The sequence below is a fragment of the Marmota flaviventris genome, chromosome 4 (assembly GCF_047511675.1).
Source record: "Marmota flaviventris isolate mMarFla1 chromosome 4, mMarFla1.hap1, whole genome shotgun sequence".
NCBI lineage: Eukaryota > Metazoa > Chordata > Mammalia > Rodentia > Sciuridae > Marmota > Marmota flaviventris.
In genome coordinates this window covers 17,376,361-17,390,669 of record NC_092501.1, presented here as the reverse complement: position 1 = coordinate 17,390,669, position 14,309 = coordinate 17,376,361, and the positions used below count along the sequence as shown (strand labels likewise).

Genomic DNA, 14,309 nt, shown 5'->3' with positions numbered 1-14,309 from the left:
AACTAGAACAAGTTTTAACCAAAACACAGCTATATACCTGGACATTTAAAAGGAAAGACAATAGTTCTTTCAATGTAACTTGAGATGAACATATGTGTCAGCCTCACCAAGCATAAGAAAGACTATATAGGCTATCCAACAGGGATTCTTAGACCGGATTGCCTAATAACTATCAAAAGTCTATCAAAGTCAGAAACTTATTTTAGTCAATTTAAGGCCTACAAATCTTCCTAACCTCCCACATAGGCAGACTTAATCTGTGTTTGCAAGTATTATTTTCCAGCCTTAATTGACAGAAATAAAGGAATCTCTACTAAACACAGATATATGCCAATAAAAAGGTATTTTACAAAAATCACATAACATTAAATATCTTAACTTTATCTTCTGGGGGCATCTGTGACATTATAAAAACAAAATGTTGAGTTTACATTCCTGAGAACTCAGACAATGTAATAAATATCCTTGAAGATTTACATTCCCAAATAGAGGCCATATCCTCATCTGCCTTGTCATGGGAATAAGTGCTTAGCTCTTGCACCTCCTGGTTCTATCACCATCCTCATATTCACTGACATGTTCCAGATGCTACAACATTGATGTTGTATTAATCTCGTTCCAGTACTCCTGTCTTTTTGTTTCTCTCATAGAAGCTCCCACCTCCTAGATGACTATAGCCTGTTCTTATCAAACCAGACTTTTGCCACAGATCCCTAAACTGACCCAAAACATTCCTAAAAGGGAAACCCAAACTGCTGGCCCCACATCACCAATCTCAGCCTGAAGCAGCCAGAGCAGTCCTCAGCCATTTCCCCTTACAGCAGTAAGGGTTCCCTTAATCAGGGAGGCTAATGAGACTAGGGCAAAGAACAGGTAAATGATTATCAAAGAAAAGGAAATGGATAGATAACACTCCCCAGCACCATCACCTGGTTGCTAACAGCCTTAGGTGAAGGTAAGGATCCACCCTTTGGTTCTCTTCCTGTCTTCTGTTCACCACTAGGCAAGATCAGAGGAGGAAGAGTTAAGATAAGAAAGGAAACTTGGAATCTATAAAGGGGCAAGACACTCCCTCAGGCACCAGTTCTGGGCTCCCACCTCTCTGGAATGTGTATGTGTGTGTCTGTTCTCTCTCTCTCTCTCTCTCTCTCTCTCTCTCTCTCTCTCTCTCTCTCTCTCTCTCTCATCATCATCATCATCATCATCATCATCATCATCATTTCTTGCCTTGTCATTTCTCTGGTATTTAATCTCAACCCTTGGGGAATGAAGACCTGATCCCGATTTTCAAGACTGGTTACTGCTAATACTAACATAACATTTACTGGGGTAGGCATGGTGCTAAGCATTTAATGGATCTTAGTCCTCACAACAACTTTGTGAGTTGGAGATTCACATTATTTCTATTTACATACAGGGAAATTGAAGCTCAGGGTAGTTAAGGTCACCAGGCCTTAAGAGTCAGGGTTCAAACACCCAAGAGAAATCCCATGCCAAACTGTCTCTTGTCCTTGACATTCACCAAGACTTCTTTTACTTAGAACTGAAGGGCCCTCCCTAACTCAACAACAGGTATTACCCTCTCCACACCTCTTCCCAGGTTCACCCTACTGGGTAGAGCTCCTTGGGGACAAGACAACAAGCCTTACTTCTCTATGCCTTCCATGCCAGGAATCATGTATAACCCAAGCTAGGCACTGGATCAACAGTCTTCTGCATCTCTGAAACTCTCTGCAATCTGGTACAGAGGAGGCACCAGTCAAATCATCATAAGGAGAAGACTTATTTTCATGATTGGTATGTGACAGTCAAAAGCACAATCTGACCCACAGAGTAGGGTCCCAGGCCAGACCCAGGGCAAAGCTCTATGGGGCTTCAGTACATCTTCTGTCACTCACAGTCCACTTTCAAAGAAGGTTGGCAGGGGAACTGGCCCTGAAGGGCCTGTATGGGCTTTGACCTAGCCGACTGTGTCATGGAGACTTCTTCACATCAGCCAGGATGTACACATTCCATTTCAAGAGGCAGAAATCTCTCCAGAGCAGGATGTCACACTGCCCTCTGTTCTGGCATGCAGAAAAGGTATACTTGGTACCCTCAAGTAGGTGATGACCTTGGATGATATTTTTCCCTGCAAAGAGACATTCTCACCCACCCCAACACTTCTCCAGAGAAACTTTTGTGTTAACACTTCTTAAAAGCCAAATGCTCATGCTCACACTCACACAATAAATCTGTCATGTTGCTCACATCCATCGTAAATGCTGCCAGCTATTTGATTAGGATACTTCTCTAGGTTTGGTGGTGAAGCCAAGCCCTTGTCCTAGAACTGTGGAGAGGTACCCTGGGTGGGCTAGAGCACAGGTGGGGCATGGAGCCTGCCATGCAGCCTGGGGTCTGAGATGCAGCAAGCCAGGACACACTGGCTGTCACCCTGTGGTAACCCAGCCCAGGCCCATGGCTGACAGCAGCTCCACAGAGTGCTGCAGCCCTGAACCTTCAAACATCCACAAACCAAAGACCTCAAATTCCTGCTTCCACACAAGCAGTGGAAAACGGAAATGACGCAGGCCTGAATGGGATTGTAGGGCTAATCAATAGTGTTGGTACTTTTCCAAACCCTTATTAGCCTAAATCTGGGCCAATAGCATTGTCCCAAGTTTTATATAAACCCCTAGACTAGGACATTCAGGAGGCAACCCCTCCAGGGGTCCCTTCTTGACACTGAGGGTTATGTTTCCATTCTTTACACTTCAATAAATCCTACGCCTTTTACTCTATTGTCCTATCTGGTGACTTTCATTCTTCGTTCAGATTTGTGAGGCAAGAACCCAGAAAGTAGGTGGCGGTGGGCTGCTGGGATTCATTGCAACACTGAAGGGCATAGCCCCCATTCAGAGCTGGAATATTGAGAGCTACAACACGCCAGTCCCTAGGAGTGGAGAAGAATCCAGCTTTGCCGGCTGTGACCCACTAGCTGACACCAGCAGGCACCCCCTGCTATGATTAGCTACTTTCACTAAAACAGGCTTTCTCGGTGGCAGAGGCCCTCAGTATGCACAGGCCCCATAAGCCAGCAGAAGCAGAGAACCACGTTTGGTCTCAAAGTCCAGTTTCAGCAGGAAGGGAAAAGTAGGTGAAGGGGAGGAGAGAAGGTGCCAGGGTAGGAAAGGATGCCACATCAGATCCCCCCACTGACAAACACTTCACTGCACAGAATGGATTGTATTTGTCTATTCCAGACTGTGGGTTTTTTTTTTCCTTTTCTCTAGCTAAATATTAAGCCATTCAAAGCTGGAAACAAATGTTTTTCTTCCTGCAAAAGGGCCCAAAGTTGAACAAACCCTTCACAGACGCTCATTAGAGTTTGAATGCAATGATAACAGTGGTGGTCCAGGGGTGTCCACGGAGAACCAATAACAGCAAAGTTTCTGTTCATCTACCTCGCTTTCCAACGAGAGTGGCTTCCCACGAAGGCCTGGGAAATCAAAGTCTCACCAGGCCATAAGACTCAGCTTCTTAGAAACAAAAAACAGTGAAATCTTTGAGGAAAGGAAGCTCCTTCATGTCAGCCAGGCCAAACTTTTCCTCTAGACCTATAAAACTGAGAGGAGAAATGGCTTGGCAGAGGCCCTTGGTGAGTAGATTTCCCAATTCTGTGAAGGGCAGAGCTTACAACACCCAGAAAGGGTCTTCTCCACAGGAATCTGTTGGTTGATGGATGCAAATGTTGGTTGGTGGTGGCACTGTTCACACGGTTGATGACCAGCCATTGCCCTGCTACCCTCCTGTCAGTCTTAGGAGCTTCCTCTCTAGGACCCATGTCAGGTCATTAGCTCCGTCCCTTCCAATGGGGAAACTATTCACAGCCAACATAGAAAGAATGGGTGGACATTAGCCCAGGTTGAGGTAGCTGGTCTGTACTTCATGGCCCACTCCCAGCTAATCTTCTCAGCTTCACCCTGCCCCCCCATCACTCCTCACCAGTTGCATGCCTACAAAGAGTCACCTTGGGCTTCTGGATATCACTGTGACCTCTCTGCATGCCCCCTCCTTTGTGACAGACAGCAGGAAGGTACGGGGTTCCTCCACCTCCCTTCATATCATCCCCACCAGCCCCTAACGGGCATCTAGTTGTGAGATTGACTTCTCCCTCTTGCAAAATACAAAAGTAATCTCAAGTTGTGCCTACAGAGAGGCAGCATGGTATAGTAGTTAAGGGTACACAACTCGAAATGCCTACATTTAAATCTTATCTCCATTATTTAGTAGCTATGAGATTTGGGGCAAATTATATAAACTTTCTGCACCTCATTTCCCACCCGAGAAACAGGAGTAACAATAGATCTACATTAGATTTTGTTTTGAGAATTAAATGATTTAACAGAGTATAGAATGTGTCTGTCCCTAAATCCAAAATAGGTACTTTTTTTTTTTTTTTTTTTTTTGCCCATGCCAGGGGTGAAACTCAGAGCCTTACACATGCTAGGCCAGTGCTCTACCACTGAGTTACATCCATAGCCCTTTGTAAAATTTTGATTTCAGACAGGGTCTCACTAAGTTGCTGAGGCTGGCCTCAAATTTGCAATCTTCCTGCCTCCACCTCCTGAGTAGCAGGGACTTATAGGGTGTGCTACAATTTCCAATGGGTCTATATATGTTACGGTTGCTGCTGTTATTCTTCTTTTCTTTGCAGCCACCACGGTCCCCTGCTACCAAAATTAAGATTCTACCTATTTATATACCCTTTCAGATCTATGTCCATAGCCCACCTGTCAGGTCAGCAGCTTTGTGGCACTAGTCCTAGTTTTCTGGGGAAAGGACTCTGAGATTAGAGAGAAGAAAGACTATTAAGAATCCCCTGACCCAGCCTCATTCACAGTCTAGTAGTTACCTTCTGTTTGGGATATAATGTTCTATCCTAAAATCTACTCTTTCCTGATTAGGTAAGCCTAGCAGTCTTTTCAACTTCAATGTAAAATACTTTTTCTCCTCCATATTTGCTTGGATTAGGGAAAGAGAAAATAATGGAAAAAAATATATTTAAGTTGTAGATTTTACAGCTGGAATCCCTTTGAAGAGATTTGAAGAGGCCAAGAATTTTCAGTAAAGATTATAGTTCAAATGTATCCCAGACATAGGACAACTCAAACACACTATAACATTATACTCACCTTGGCTACTATGTCATATGTAAATGAGCATTTGAATGTCCAATCCATTTCATGACCTGAGTTACTCAAAATATCCTAGAAAACATATTCAAAATATCACCAGTGACTCAAGTTGGAGCTGCCAGCTTCTTTGGTTAAACAGAGTTAAGTCTAATGTATCTGATCTTTGTGGCCAGACCTAATAGGATGGGAGGCAGAACACACTAAACTTGGGTGGAAGTCTTGCCAGGAGATACCAAGAGCCTGACTTGAGGTTGAAAAGGTCCACAAACCCTTGCCTGCCCGTGACATAAGGCTGACTATCACATACCACGGGGACAAGGGCCCAGGAACCCAATTCAGGGGCAGCCTGGCATCTTGGGAGAAGAAAACGAGCTCCTGAATGTCCACCCAGATCAATCCTAACCAGACCCTTGGCAACTCTCCGCTCATTTGGCTCCCACAGGCAGCCCAACAAGATAACTAGGTCTTACAGTTAGACTAGAGGAGGGACTGTCCTTGGATGAAAAAGGGAAAACACTGGGGATTCTCTATTAGCAGGCACTGATCAGACTGAGATTTACCGTTTTGCTTACCTCAATACTTCCTTTTCTGTATCGGAAGGAGAGGTCAAAGATGGCGGCACCGAGGTTCTCCTGACCGCTGCACAGGCACGTGGGGCCCAGCTCGCTCAGCAACGGTCCGGCCCGCGGAGGACACGTTCCCGCTGCTGGATGCGCTCCAGGCGGAGGCAGCTGATTTGGCGGGAGTGGAAGTAGGCCTTGAAGTTGGGTCAGGGTCTGGTGTGGTATCTGCATTCCTAGCTCTAAGATAGGACCTCAGGTTGTGTACCTGTGCCCTGATATCAACCCTGATGCAGCAGCTCGTACCCTGGAAACAGCACGCTGTAACAATGTCCACACTCAATCAGTAATTACAGAGTTGATCAAAGGCCTGTTACCAAGACTGAAGGAAAAAGTTGCTTTTCTGGTGTTCAGTTCCCCCCTGTGTTGTGACTTCACCCAAAGTGGTGGGAAGTCACAGAATAGAAGCAGCTTGAACTGGTGGCAGAAATGGCTTAGAAGTCATGGACAGATTCTTTCCACTAGCATCAGCCCTCCTTTCCCCAGGAGGATGATCCTATTTAATTACCATAAAAGAAAATAATCCAGAAGACGTTTTTGAAAACATTGAAGACATAAAGGGACCACTGCACCTTCCAGACAGGCAGGCCAAGAAACTCTTTCCATTCTGGAGTTCACCAAGTCCTGATAGACCAAGAGCTACCTGCAGGATGCAAGAGATTCTGTGAGCTGAATGCATTCAGCATATTTTAAAATGAAGTCATTCCTTGGTTAAGGAATTTTACTGGAAATTTGTCATTTAAAAAAAAAAGAGAGAGAGAGAGATGGAAAGATGGAACATTCCCTTTAACCAGGGATTCAAGACTACCAAAATAGTTACACATGTGCAGGTAGATATGTTTGTTTATAATTTGCATTTTATATGTAAAGGTTATATTTATATTACATGTGAATGTGTATTCATTTCAGCTTTGGTTCTACTAGCAAAACAGTGAATCAACCTCAACGTCCATCAGGAAGGAGATTGGTTCAAATAAATTACAGTGTATCTATTTCACTGAACATGCAACCATTAAACATGAGTCAGGTCTCTGTATGCTAAATCAAAAGGGGTTCATGCTGTACTATAGAATGAGAAGAGCAAGCTGTAGATCAGTTTTATCCTACCTGGGTTTTTTGTTTGTTTGTTTGTTTGTTTGTTTGTTTTTTTGTGTGTGTGGTTCTGGGGATTGAACCCAGGGCTTTGTGCATGTGAGGCAATCACTCTACAGCTGAGTTATATCCCCAGTGTGTATATTTTTAAGAAACCAATAGAGACAGTATGTTTGTATGTGTATATGAGCCTCAGAAGACAAATAATAGGTGAGATTGAAGGAACTTCTACTGTTTGGGGGTGGTTTTTGTATTTGCCCCTACAATAATAAAATTGGGGAATGGCTATGGATTATTATGATTTTAAACAAATGATCGCAGCTGATGCAGCAAATGGGATTTCATTGCTGGAGAAAATAAACACATCACTTGGTACCTGCTACACAATATTGATCTAGAAAATGCCTTTTTCATTATACCTATCCATTAAAAACCCACCAGAGATAGTTTGTTTTCAAGCCAGCAAGGCTGGCAATACACCTTCACTGTCCTACCTCGGGTATTATCTACTCTCCAGCCTTATGTCATAATTTAGTTTGCAGGGATATTGATCACCTTCCCTATCCACAAGATACTACACTAATCATTACATTGATGACATGATACTGACTGAACCAAATGATCAAGAAATAGCAAATTCCATAGACTTATTGGTAACAAGTTAGGAAATCTAATAACACTTCAAGGGCCTTCAACCTCAGTGAAATTAGTGGGGTCTAATGGTTTGGGGCATACTGAAACATCCCTTCTAATATGAAGGATAAGTTCTTGCATTAAGTGCTCCTACAACCAAGAAATAGATATAGCATTTAGTGGATTCCTTGTGTTTCAGAGGCAACAAATGCTTATTTGGGTGTGTTACTCCAGCCAAGTGACCAAAAAGTTGCCAGCTTTGAGTTGGACTCAGAACAAGAAAAGGCTTTGCAACTTATATCGGCCGCATAGAAGCTGCCCTGCCACTCAGGCCATATGATCCAGCAGATCCAGTGGTGAAATGTCATTGGCAGATAGAAATGCTATACAGACCTTTGGCAGGCCCCTAAGGGTGAGTTCCAGTTTCAGGCCTGTAAGATTTTGGAGCAAGACTGCTAATGCCATAAATAACTATTTGTTTTGAGAGAGAGCTCTTGGCCTGCTACTGGGTCTTAGTAGATTCTTAACAGTTAACCATAGGTCACTAAGTTAACATGGGAATTGAGCTACCCATCTTGAAATGGGTATTGTCTGATCCTCCAAACCATGAAGTTGGCATGCACAGCAACACTCCATCATCAAATGAAGTGATATACCCAAGTTTGGACCTGAGCAGGCCCTGAAGGCTGAAGAAAGTTACATGAGGAAGTGTTCCAAAGGCCCATTTTCCTCACTCCTGCCTTCTCCCTCCCTCCCTGCTCCTATGGGCAGCCCCCTGTGATCTACTGACAGAGGAAGATGACTGCAGGCACTACCCCAAATTGGACAACTGAAGAACTCTCCATAACATCCCTAAAGGACAGCCGGTGAAGGGACATCCTCCTAATAAAGCTCAAAGTAACACACCGGGTTGTTCACTTTACTTGGAAGGGGAAACGGCCAGATATGCAATTATATTCAATTTCATGAGCTGTGACCCTTAGTTTGGCTGGATGGTTAGGGACTAGAAAGGGTCATGATTGGAAAATTGGTGACAAAGACATTTGGGGAAGAGGTTTGTGGATACACTTGCCTGAATGGGCAAAAGACATGAAAATATTTGCGTCTCAGGTGAAGGCTCACCAAAGGGTGACCTCAGCAGAGGCAGACTAATAATAAATAGGACAAACCCCCACCCCCCCAAAAAGACTTCCTTTTTTGCAATACTGGGTGACAATACAGATGTTGTAAATACCAAAGAAGGGGATGATGTTCTCATGCCTTAATTCACACATCTGGAAATAATGGTGAAAACAGCACATACATAAAGTGAGTCTTTGTGCGAGGGACTGCGCCTTATATACTTTCAGTTAATTCTTATAAAAACCTTGTGAGATGAGAACTGTTACTACTCCTGTTTTACAGATGAGAAAATGGATGCCCCCCCAAAGAGGAAGTCAGTTATTGAAAATCATGTAACTTAAAAGTGGCAGAGCTGGGAGGTAAATCCACAGGGGCCTTCAACCAATAAGCCAGGGGCAGGATCTAAGTGTGACCTCAGCCAGCCTTGCTTTCTGCTTGTAGCTGCCAATGTCAGTGTGTGGGTCTCGACAGGCCATTAATACAGAGTAAGAAGTCAAACTCCCTCCTAGGTCCAGGTTCAAAGTTGGTAAGCAGCCATCACAGATGGAAAAGGTGAGAGCCAGAATTAAGGTCAGAAGGAATTAAGTGGGGAGGGCAGAGGTGGGAGGAAGCCAGGGTTTAGGTGCCTGGGTCAGGCCAAGGGTCTAAGATCCAAGGCCTGGACTGTCAGGGTGCAGGGGTGTCAGGTCAAGTTAAGGGAAGTAGCTTCCCACCATTGCTCTTCTGGGATGGAGAATACCCCTCACATTCAGAGAAGGCACAGAGAGGGGCCTCACCAGCTGGAGTTCCTGCCACGCAGTCAGCTTCCTATCCCATGCTTCTGCTTGGTCACCAACATAGCAGATGGTCATATGTTTTCTCTGGAATCAGAGACAAAGTGGAATGTTCTTAATCCAGGATGATCCCAAAACAACTCCAGTCAGAGGGCAAAAGGAGGATCAGGAAGACTTGAAAAAAGAGATTTGCCTACAGGAGGGACAATTCAGTTTCTCACTGCTCTATCAACCCCTCTGGTGGCACTGTGCTATATCTCACACTGAGCTAGCTACCCAGCAGTCAATTAGCTGGAAAGTTAGAATTATTAGCCCAGTTACAGATGGGACCACTGAAGTTAGGAAATGTGTCCAAGGTTGCACACTGTAGGTAATACAGCCAGAATTTAAATGTCTAACTCCAAGACTATACTCTTTCTATCATACAGTATTGCCCCATTATCATTCAGGTGAGATGAAGATATAATGTAAATCTGGAGTCAGATACCTGTTTCAAAACCCAGTTCCACCCACTGAATGGAACTTCTTCAAGCTTTAAAAATCTCATAGAGTTTCCATGAGGGTCAAAACAATTAAAATACATAACACTGGAAATTCAATGCCAGGCACATATTAAGCTTTCATAGATGGAATATCTTATGGTGAGTATTACCTATTGTGTCTGCTTTTAGCCATCACAAAACACAATACTGGGGTAGGTCTGAGGTGGAAGAAGGTACAGTATGAGCTCTGTGCCAACCCAGATCTGTCCCTTTTAGGTGGGGGTAACTACACAGGACTCAGGACTGTAGTGGGAGCTCCAGGGAGGAAAGGATGCCTATGGGATAGAGTAAAGTATTCTCAGAAGAGGTGATGCTGGTGTTGAACCCCAAAGCATAAGAAGGTTCTACATGGGGTGAGGAAGGCAGAGCAGGCATGGCATTATCAGAAGGTGAAATGTATATGGCATGATCAGCAAGACCAACCGGACAAGCATAGTATTTAGGCCAGAAACAAAAAGTTTCTGAAACTGTGTTAGAACTAGGTCATGAGGAGACTTGAGTCCCTTGTTAAAGAATTTGGACACTAATACGAACATAGTCCATAGAGGTGAGGAATACAGTGATAGGGGTTGAGGGAAGGAAGAAGAGACCATTTTAGGAAGATTTATGAGTGATGTGCTTCAGGTTGCTGGCTTCCTTCTCTAAAAGGCCAGTGACCACAACATACAATTTCATCTGGTCCGTAGGGTATTTGGTAATATCCTAGGAGATTTTTGTAGTTTGAAAACTCAAGTAAGTAAGCATTTAGAAAAATAAATTCAGTTGCATACAAATGTATTGACTCTAATCTCTCCTAACCCATGTTTACAGCAATGAACGAATCTTCCCTTGTATAGAGCTTTCTGCCCCTACTCTCCAGGACTTCCATTTTTAAAAGGTAAATACATGGAATTTTTTTCTTTATATAACTCCCCCCCCCAAGGGGACTTGAATTTCTAAAGACTTATTAAGCACAGGAGACTTTTAAGGTCCAGGGTGTGGAAGGGAGGGAGAGAGAAGGTGGGAATGGAATGGTGTCCCAGCCTTGGCAGCTGCCACTGTTTACACTGCAGAAGCACCCAGACCCGTGACAGAGTCTCATTAAAGCACCAGGGAATGGAATAATGCATGTTCTAGGAGTATACTTGTCCATTAAGGTAGCCACTAGCCAAATGGGGCTATTTAAACTTAAAATTAAATGAGTTGTAACTAAATAAAATTTAAAGTGCAATTCCCCAGCCACACTAATGTTTAATAATGGTCACGTGAGGCTGGTGGATACCATATTGGATAGTGCAGATTTGGGACCTTTGCATCACCACAGAAAGTACTATTGGACGGAGCAGAGTCTAATCTAGAAGCCAGCATAGGGAATCACTTAGGAACTTGCTAGAAATTCAGAACCTAGACCGACTGACTCACAATCTGCATTTTTAAAAGCAGGAAATTTTTTGAAAATTGACACATAACATTTGTACACATTAATCCACATTTTTAACAGCCCCAAGTAATTTGTACTCACGTTAAAGTTTGAGAAGCACCAGTTTGGAGAGCAGAGACCACCTTGGCTTTTGCTTGGAGAATGTTCTATTCAGGATGCCCTGTCTGACCAAGAGTTCATGTGGAAAACAAGGCAGAAATACTCATTAAGATCTACATAAAGACACCTGGCTCAAGAAATACCTGGTAAAGCCCTACTGGGGGCATAAAAGAGCTCCCCACAACTCTCCCTGCCCCCAGGCTCTTGACAAAGGTGCTGAGGTCAGCAGAACTCATCCCACCAGATGCCTTACTACTGTTGCCTCTTGACACAGGTGTGCCTCTCCCAGGTGGCTGCAAAACAACATGTGATTCCATTGCTCTCAATGGCATGGCCAAGTACTGAAAGAGCTGGGCTCTTCATAGATTAGGAAGGTGAATTCCAAGGTCACACAATTAATACATGGAAGAATCAGGACTTGAACTCTGATATTTCTATCCCATAGTGTGAGTGTGTCTACCTGATGCATGCATCTCTCTTGGTGTCTGTATGGACATTGCCAGTTGTGAGGGCAGACTCTCAGTCTGTTCAGAATCAAGTTCTAGGTATATCACTTAACTAAGGTGAAGTCAGAGTCATTTTCCTAAATCAACCTGGGGTCCCTCTGTATTTATCCCTTAGTGCCTCCCCAACATCTGCAGAACATCTTCAAAGCACAAGAACCCTGTTTTCCCAGAAGAATCTTCCCTGGAACCCTAATATAGAAGTCAAGCAAATCAGAACAGAGCTATTTTGATTGAAGAGGGAAAAGGGAGACTCTAAATCCCCAAGAACATTTGGAAATAAGTTGTAAAGACACCCAATCTCTGGGTCTTACTTTGTGCATTGAAACCTTCCTGACTTGGTCCCAGCCAAGTTCTCCAGCCTTCAGCCACCCACATCCTGGCATAGCCTATGTAACTTCTCTCCCTGTCACCAGTAGCAAACTCACTCCTCCCAAATATTGCCTCCTCCCTGAAGCCTTCAAGAAGCTGGGAACTTGAGTCCCCATGCCCCCAACCCCACAAGGCTTCTGCCTCACCACCCCCATGGAGACACCTCTCTGTACATCTGATTTCCTCTAAAGGCATCTCATTTGTGGAGTTCCCCAAGCCTTGCACTCTGCTTATGGTCATGAAGTGTTTATTATGCAAATGAGCCTTCCCATGCTAGTCATCACTAGATTAAAGGAGATAACTAAATGCTCCCCAGAAACAGCCTCAATATTTGAGCAGTACATGTGTTTCTTATACACAGTGTAATAAAGTTGAAGGGAACTTCAGAGACTACAGATCATTTTTCAATAGTCAGAAACTGAGCCTCAGGGAGGTGACAGAAGTATTCAGCAATTCAGTACCTTGAACTAGAAGTCAGATCTGGGGACCTCATGAGTTGCACACTGTATAAATGAGCCAGCCCCTTGCTCTCATCAGCTCCTGAATGAGGTCTCTTCCAAAAAAAAAAAGGCAAATGGACATCTGGGTCCCAAGTGCCTCATCTTGATCTAGGTCAGGATGGTGATGTTAACATAGTTAATTTGCCACCCAATGTCTTTATTTTGCCTCCTCAGTTTTCCCTTCTGCATCCTTAAAACCAGACCGAGGGTGGCAGCTCTCAGGACAATACTCAGGAGTATCACCATGACACTCACAACAGTTAGACCTGGAGAATGGAGACCGTCATTACTCAGGCCTGCCTAAGAGCAGAAAGGGGCACATCTCTGACCCAGTCTGGCCCTGCTAGGCAGGGGCCTGGAAGGCCCTGCTAGGGACCTCCCTCTTTGCATGGAAATGTCTATCTTAGGGAAATAATGTACCACCATCCCCACCTTTGTTAAACATGCACTGTGTTCTCTGTAGGGCTGTTCTCCAAGCATGATCCATCTAATTCCAGGGTTGTGCCCTTGACTGTTCCGCACACTCCACCACCCAGGCTCTTTCTCCCTCCCTACAAAAGAAGTTCCTGAGACTCAAATCTCAAGAGCCAGATTTCCCTAGGGCAGTGGTTCTCAAGGGGCAAGGCAGGTGATGTCGCCCCCCTAGGGGATATGTGACAATGTCTGGAAACATGTTTGGTTCTTGCAACCACAGGGTTGCTTCTGGCATCTAGTGGTGGGAGCTATGGATGCTACATCCTGCAATGCACAGGAAAGATACACACACACACACACACACACACACACACACACAGAGATTCTCCAGCCTAAAATAGCAAGGTGTTACTGTTATTGAAAAACCCCGTTATAGAGAAACCTTTCCTGATTTTTCTCCAAGCAGCCACACTTAACCTGTTAAAGTAGGCTCTGTTTTGCAGAGCTCCTTGTAAAACCCACAGCTGGGTCTGAATTCAGGGAGGGAGCCATAAGACCAAGTAATGTTGGAGAAATTCCTTAATGGTCTTTAGAAAAAGAAAACACAAGTGTCCGTGATGACTAGGTTTATCCTACTTGTCTCTACATCATGTACAAGAGGAACAACTGAAACACACATTATTTGTTTAAAAAAAAAAAAAATACTACTCACATCTCTTCTGACTGGACCAAAATTCTCATCTCCCCTCTACTCCTCAAATCTAGCTCTTGGGTATCTAATTCATGATGGCAATATCCTTTTGCCTGGCAGAATATGTAACTTGAACTTTTGATTTAAGCCACACTCTTTAGATTTAATGCACCAATTCTCAGTGTTGCTGGGAATTGCACCCAGGTTTGATATAGACAAATCTTATTATATAGCACTTTGATATTCACAAACCCTAGCCTTGTCCCTTCTGTGGAGTGAGCCCATTCCTGTGATTCTGAGGACTTGGTTTGCCATGGTAATTTTGTTTTCTAGGTAGGCCCATTTGGGTAC

The 14,309-nt window shown here is 44.0% G+C and overlaps 2 pseudogenes; one reads left to right on the top strand and one right to left on the bottom strand.

The window, feature by feature from the left end:
* LOC114088528 (guanylate cyclase 2G-like) overlaps positions 1–9,495 on the bottom strand; it is a 41,605-nt pseudogene extending 32,110 nt beyond the window's left edge.
* LOC114088701 (methyltransferase N6AMT1-like) lies at positions 5,790–6,425 on the top strand (annotated as a pseudogene).
* Positions 9,496–14,309: the final 4,814 nt, after the last annotated feature.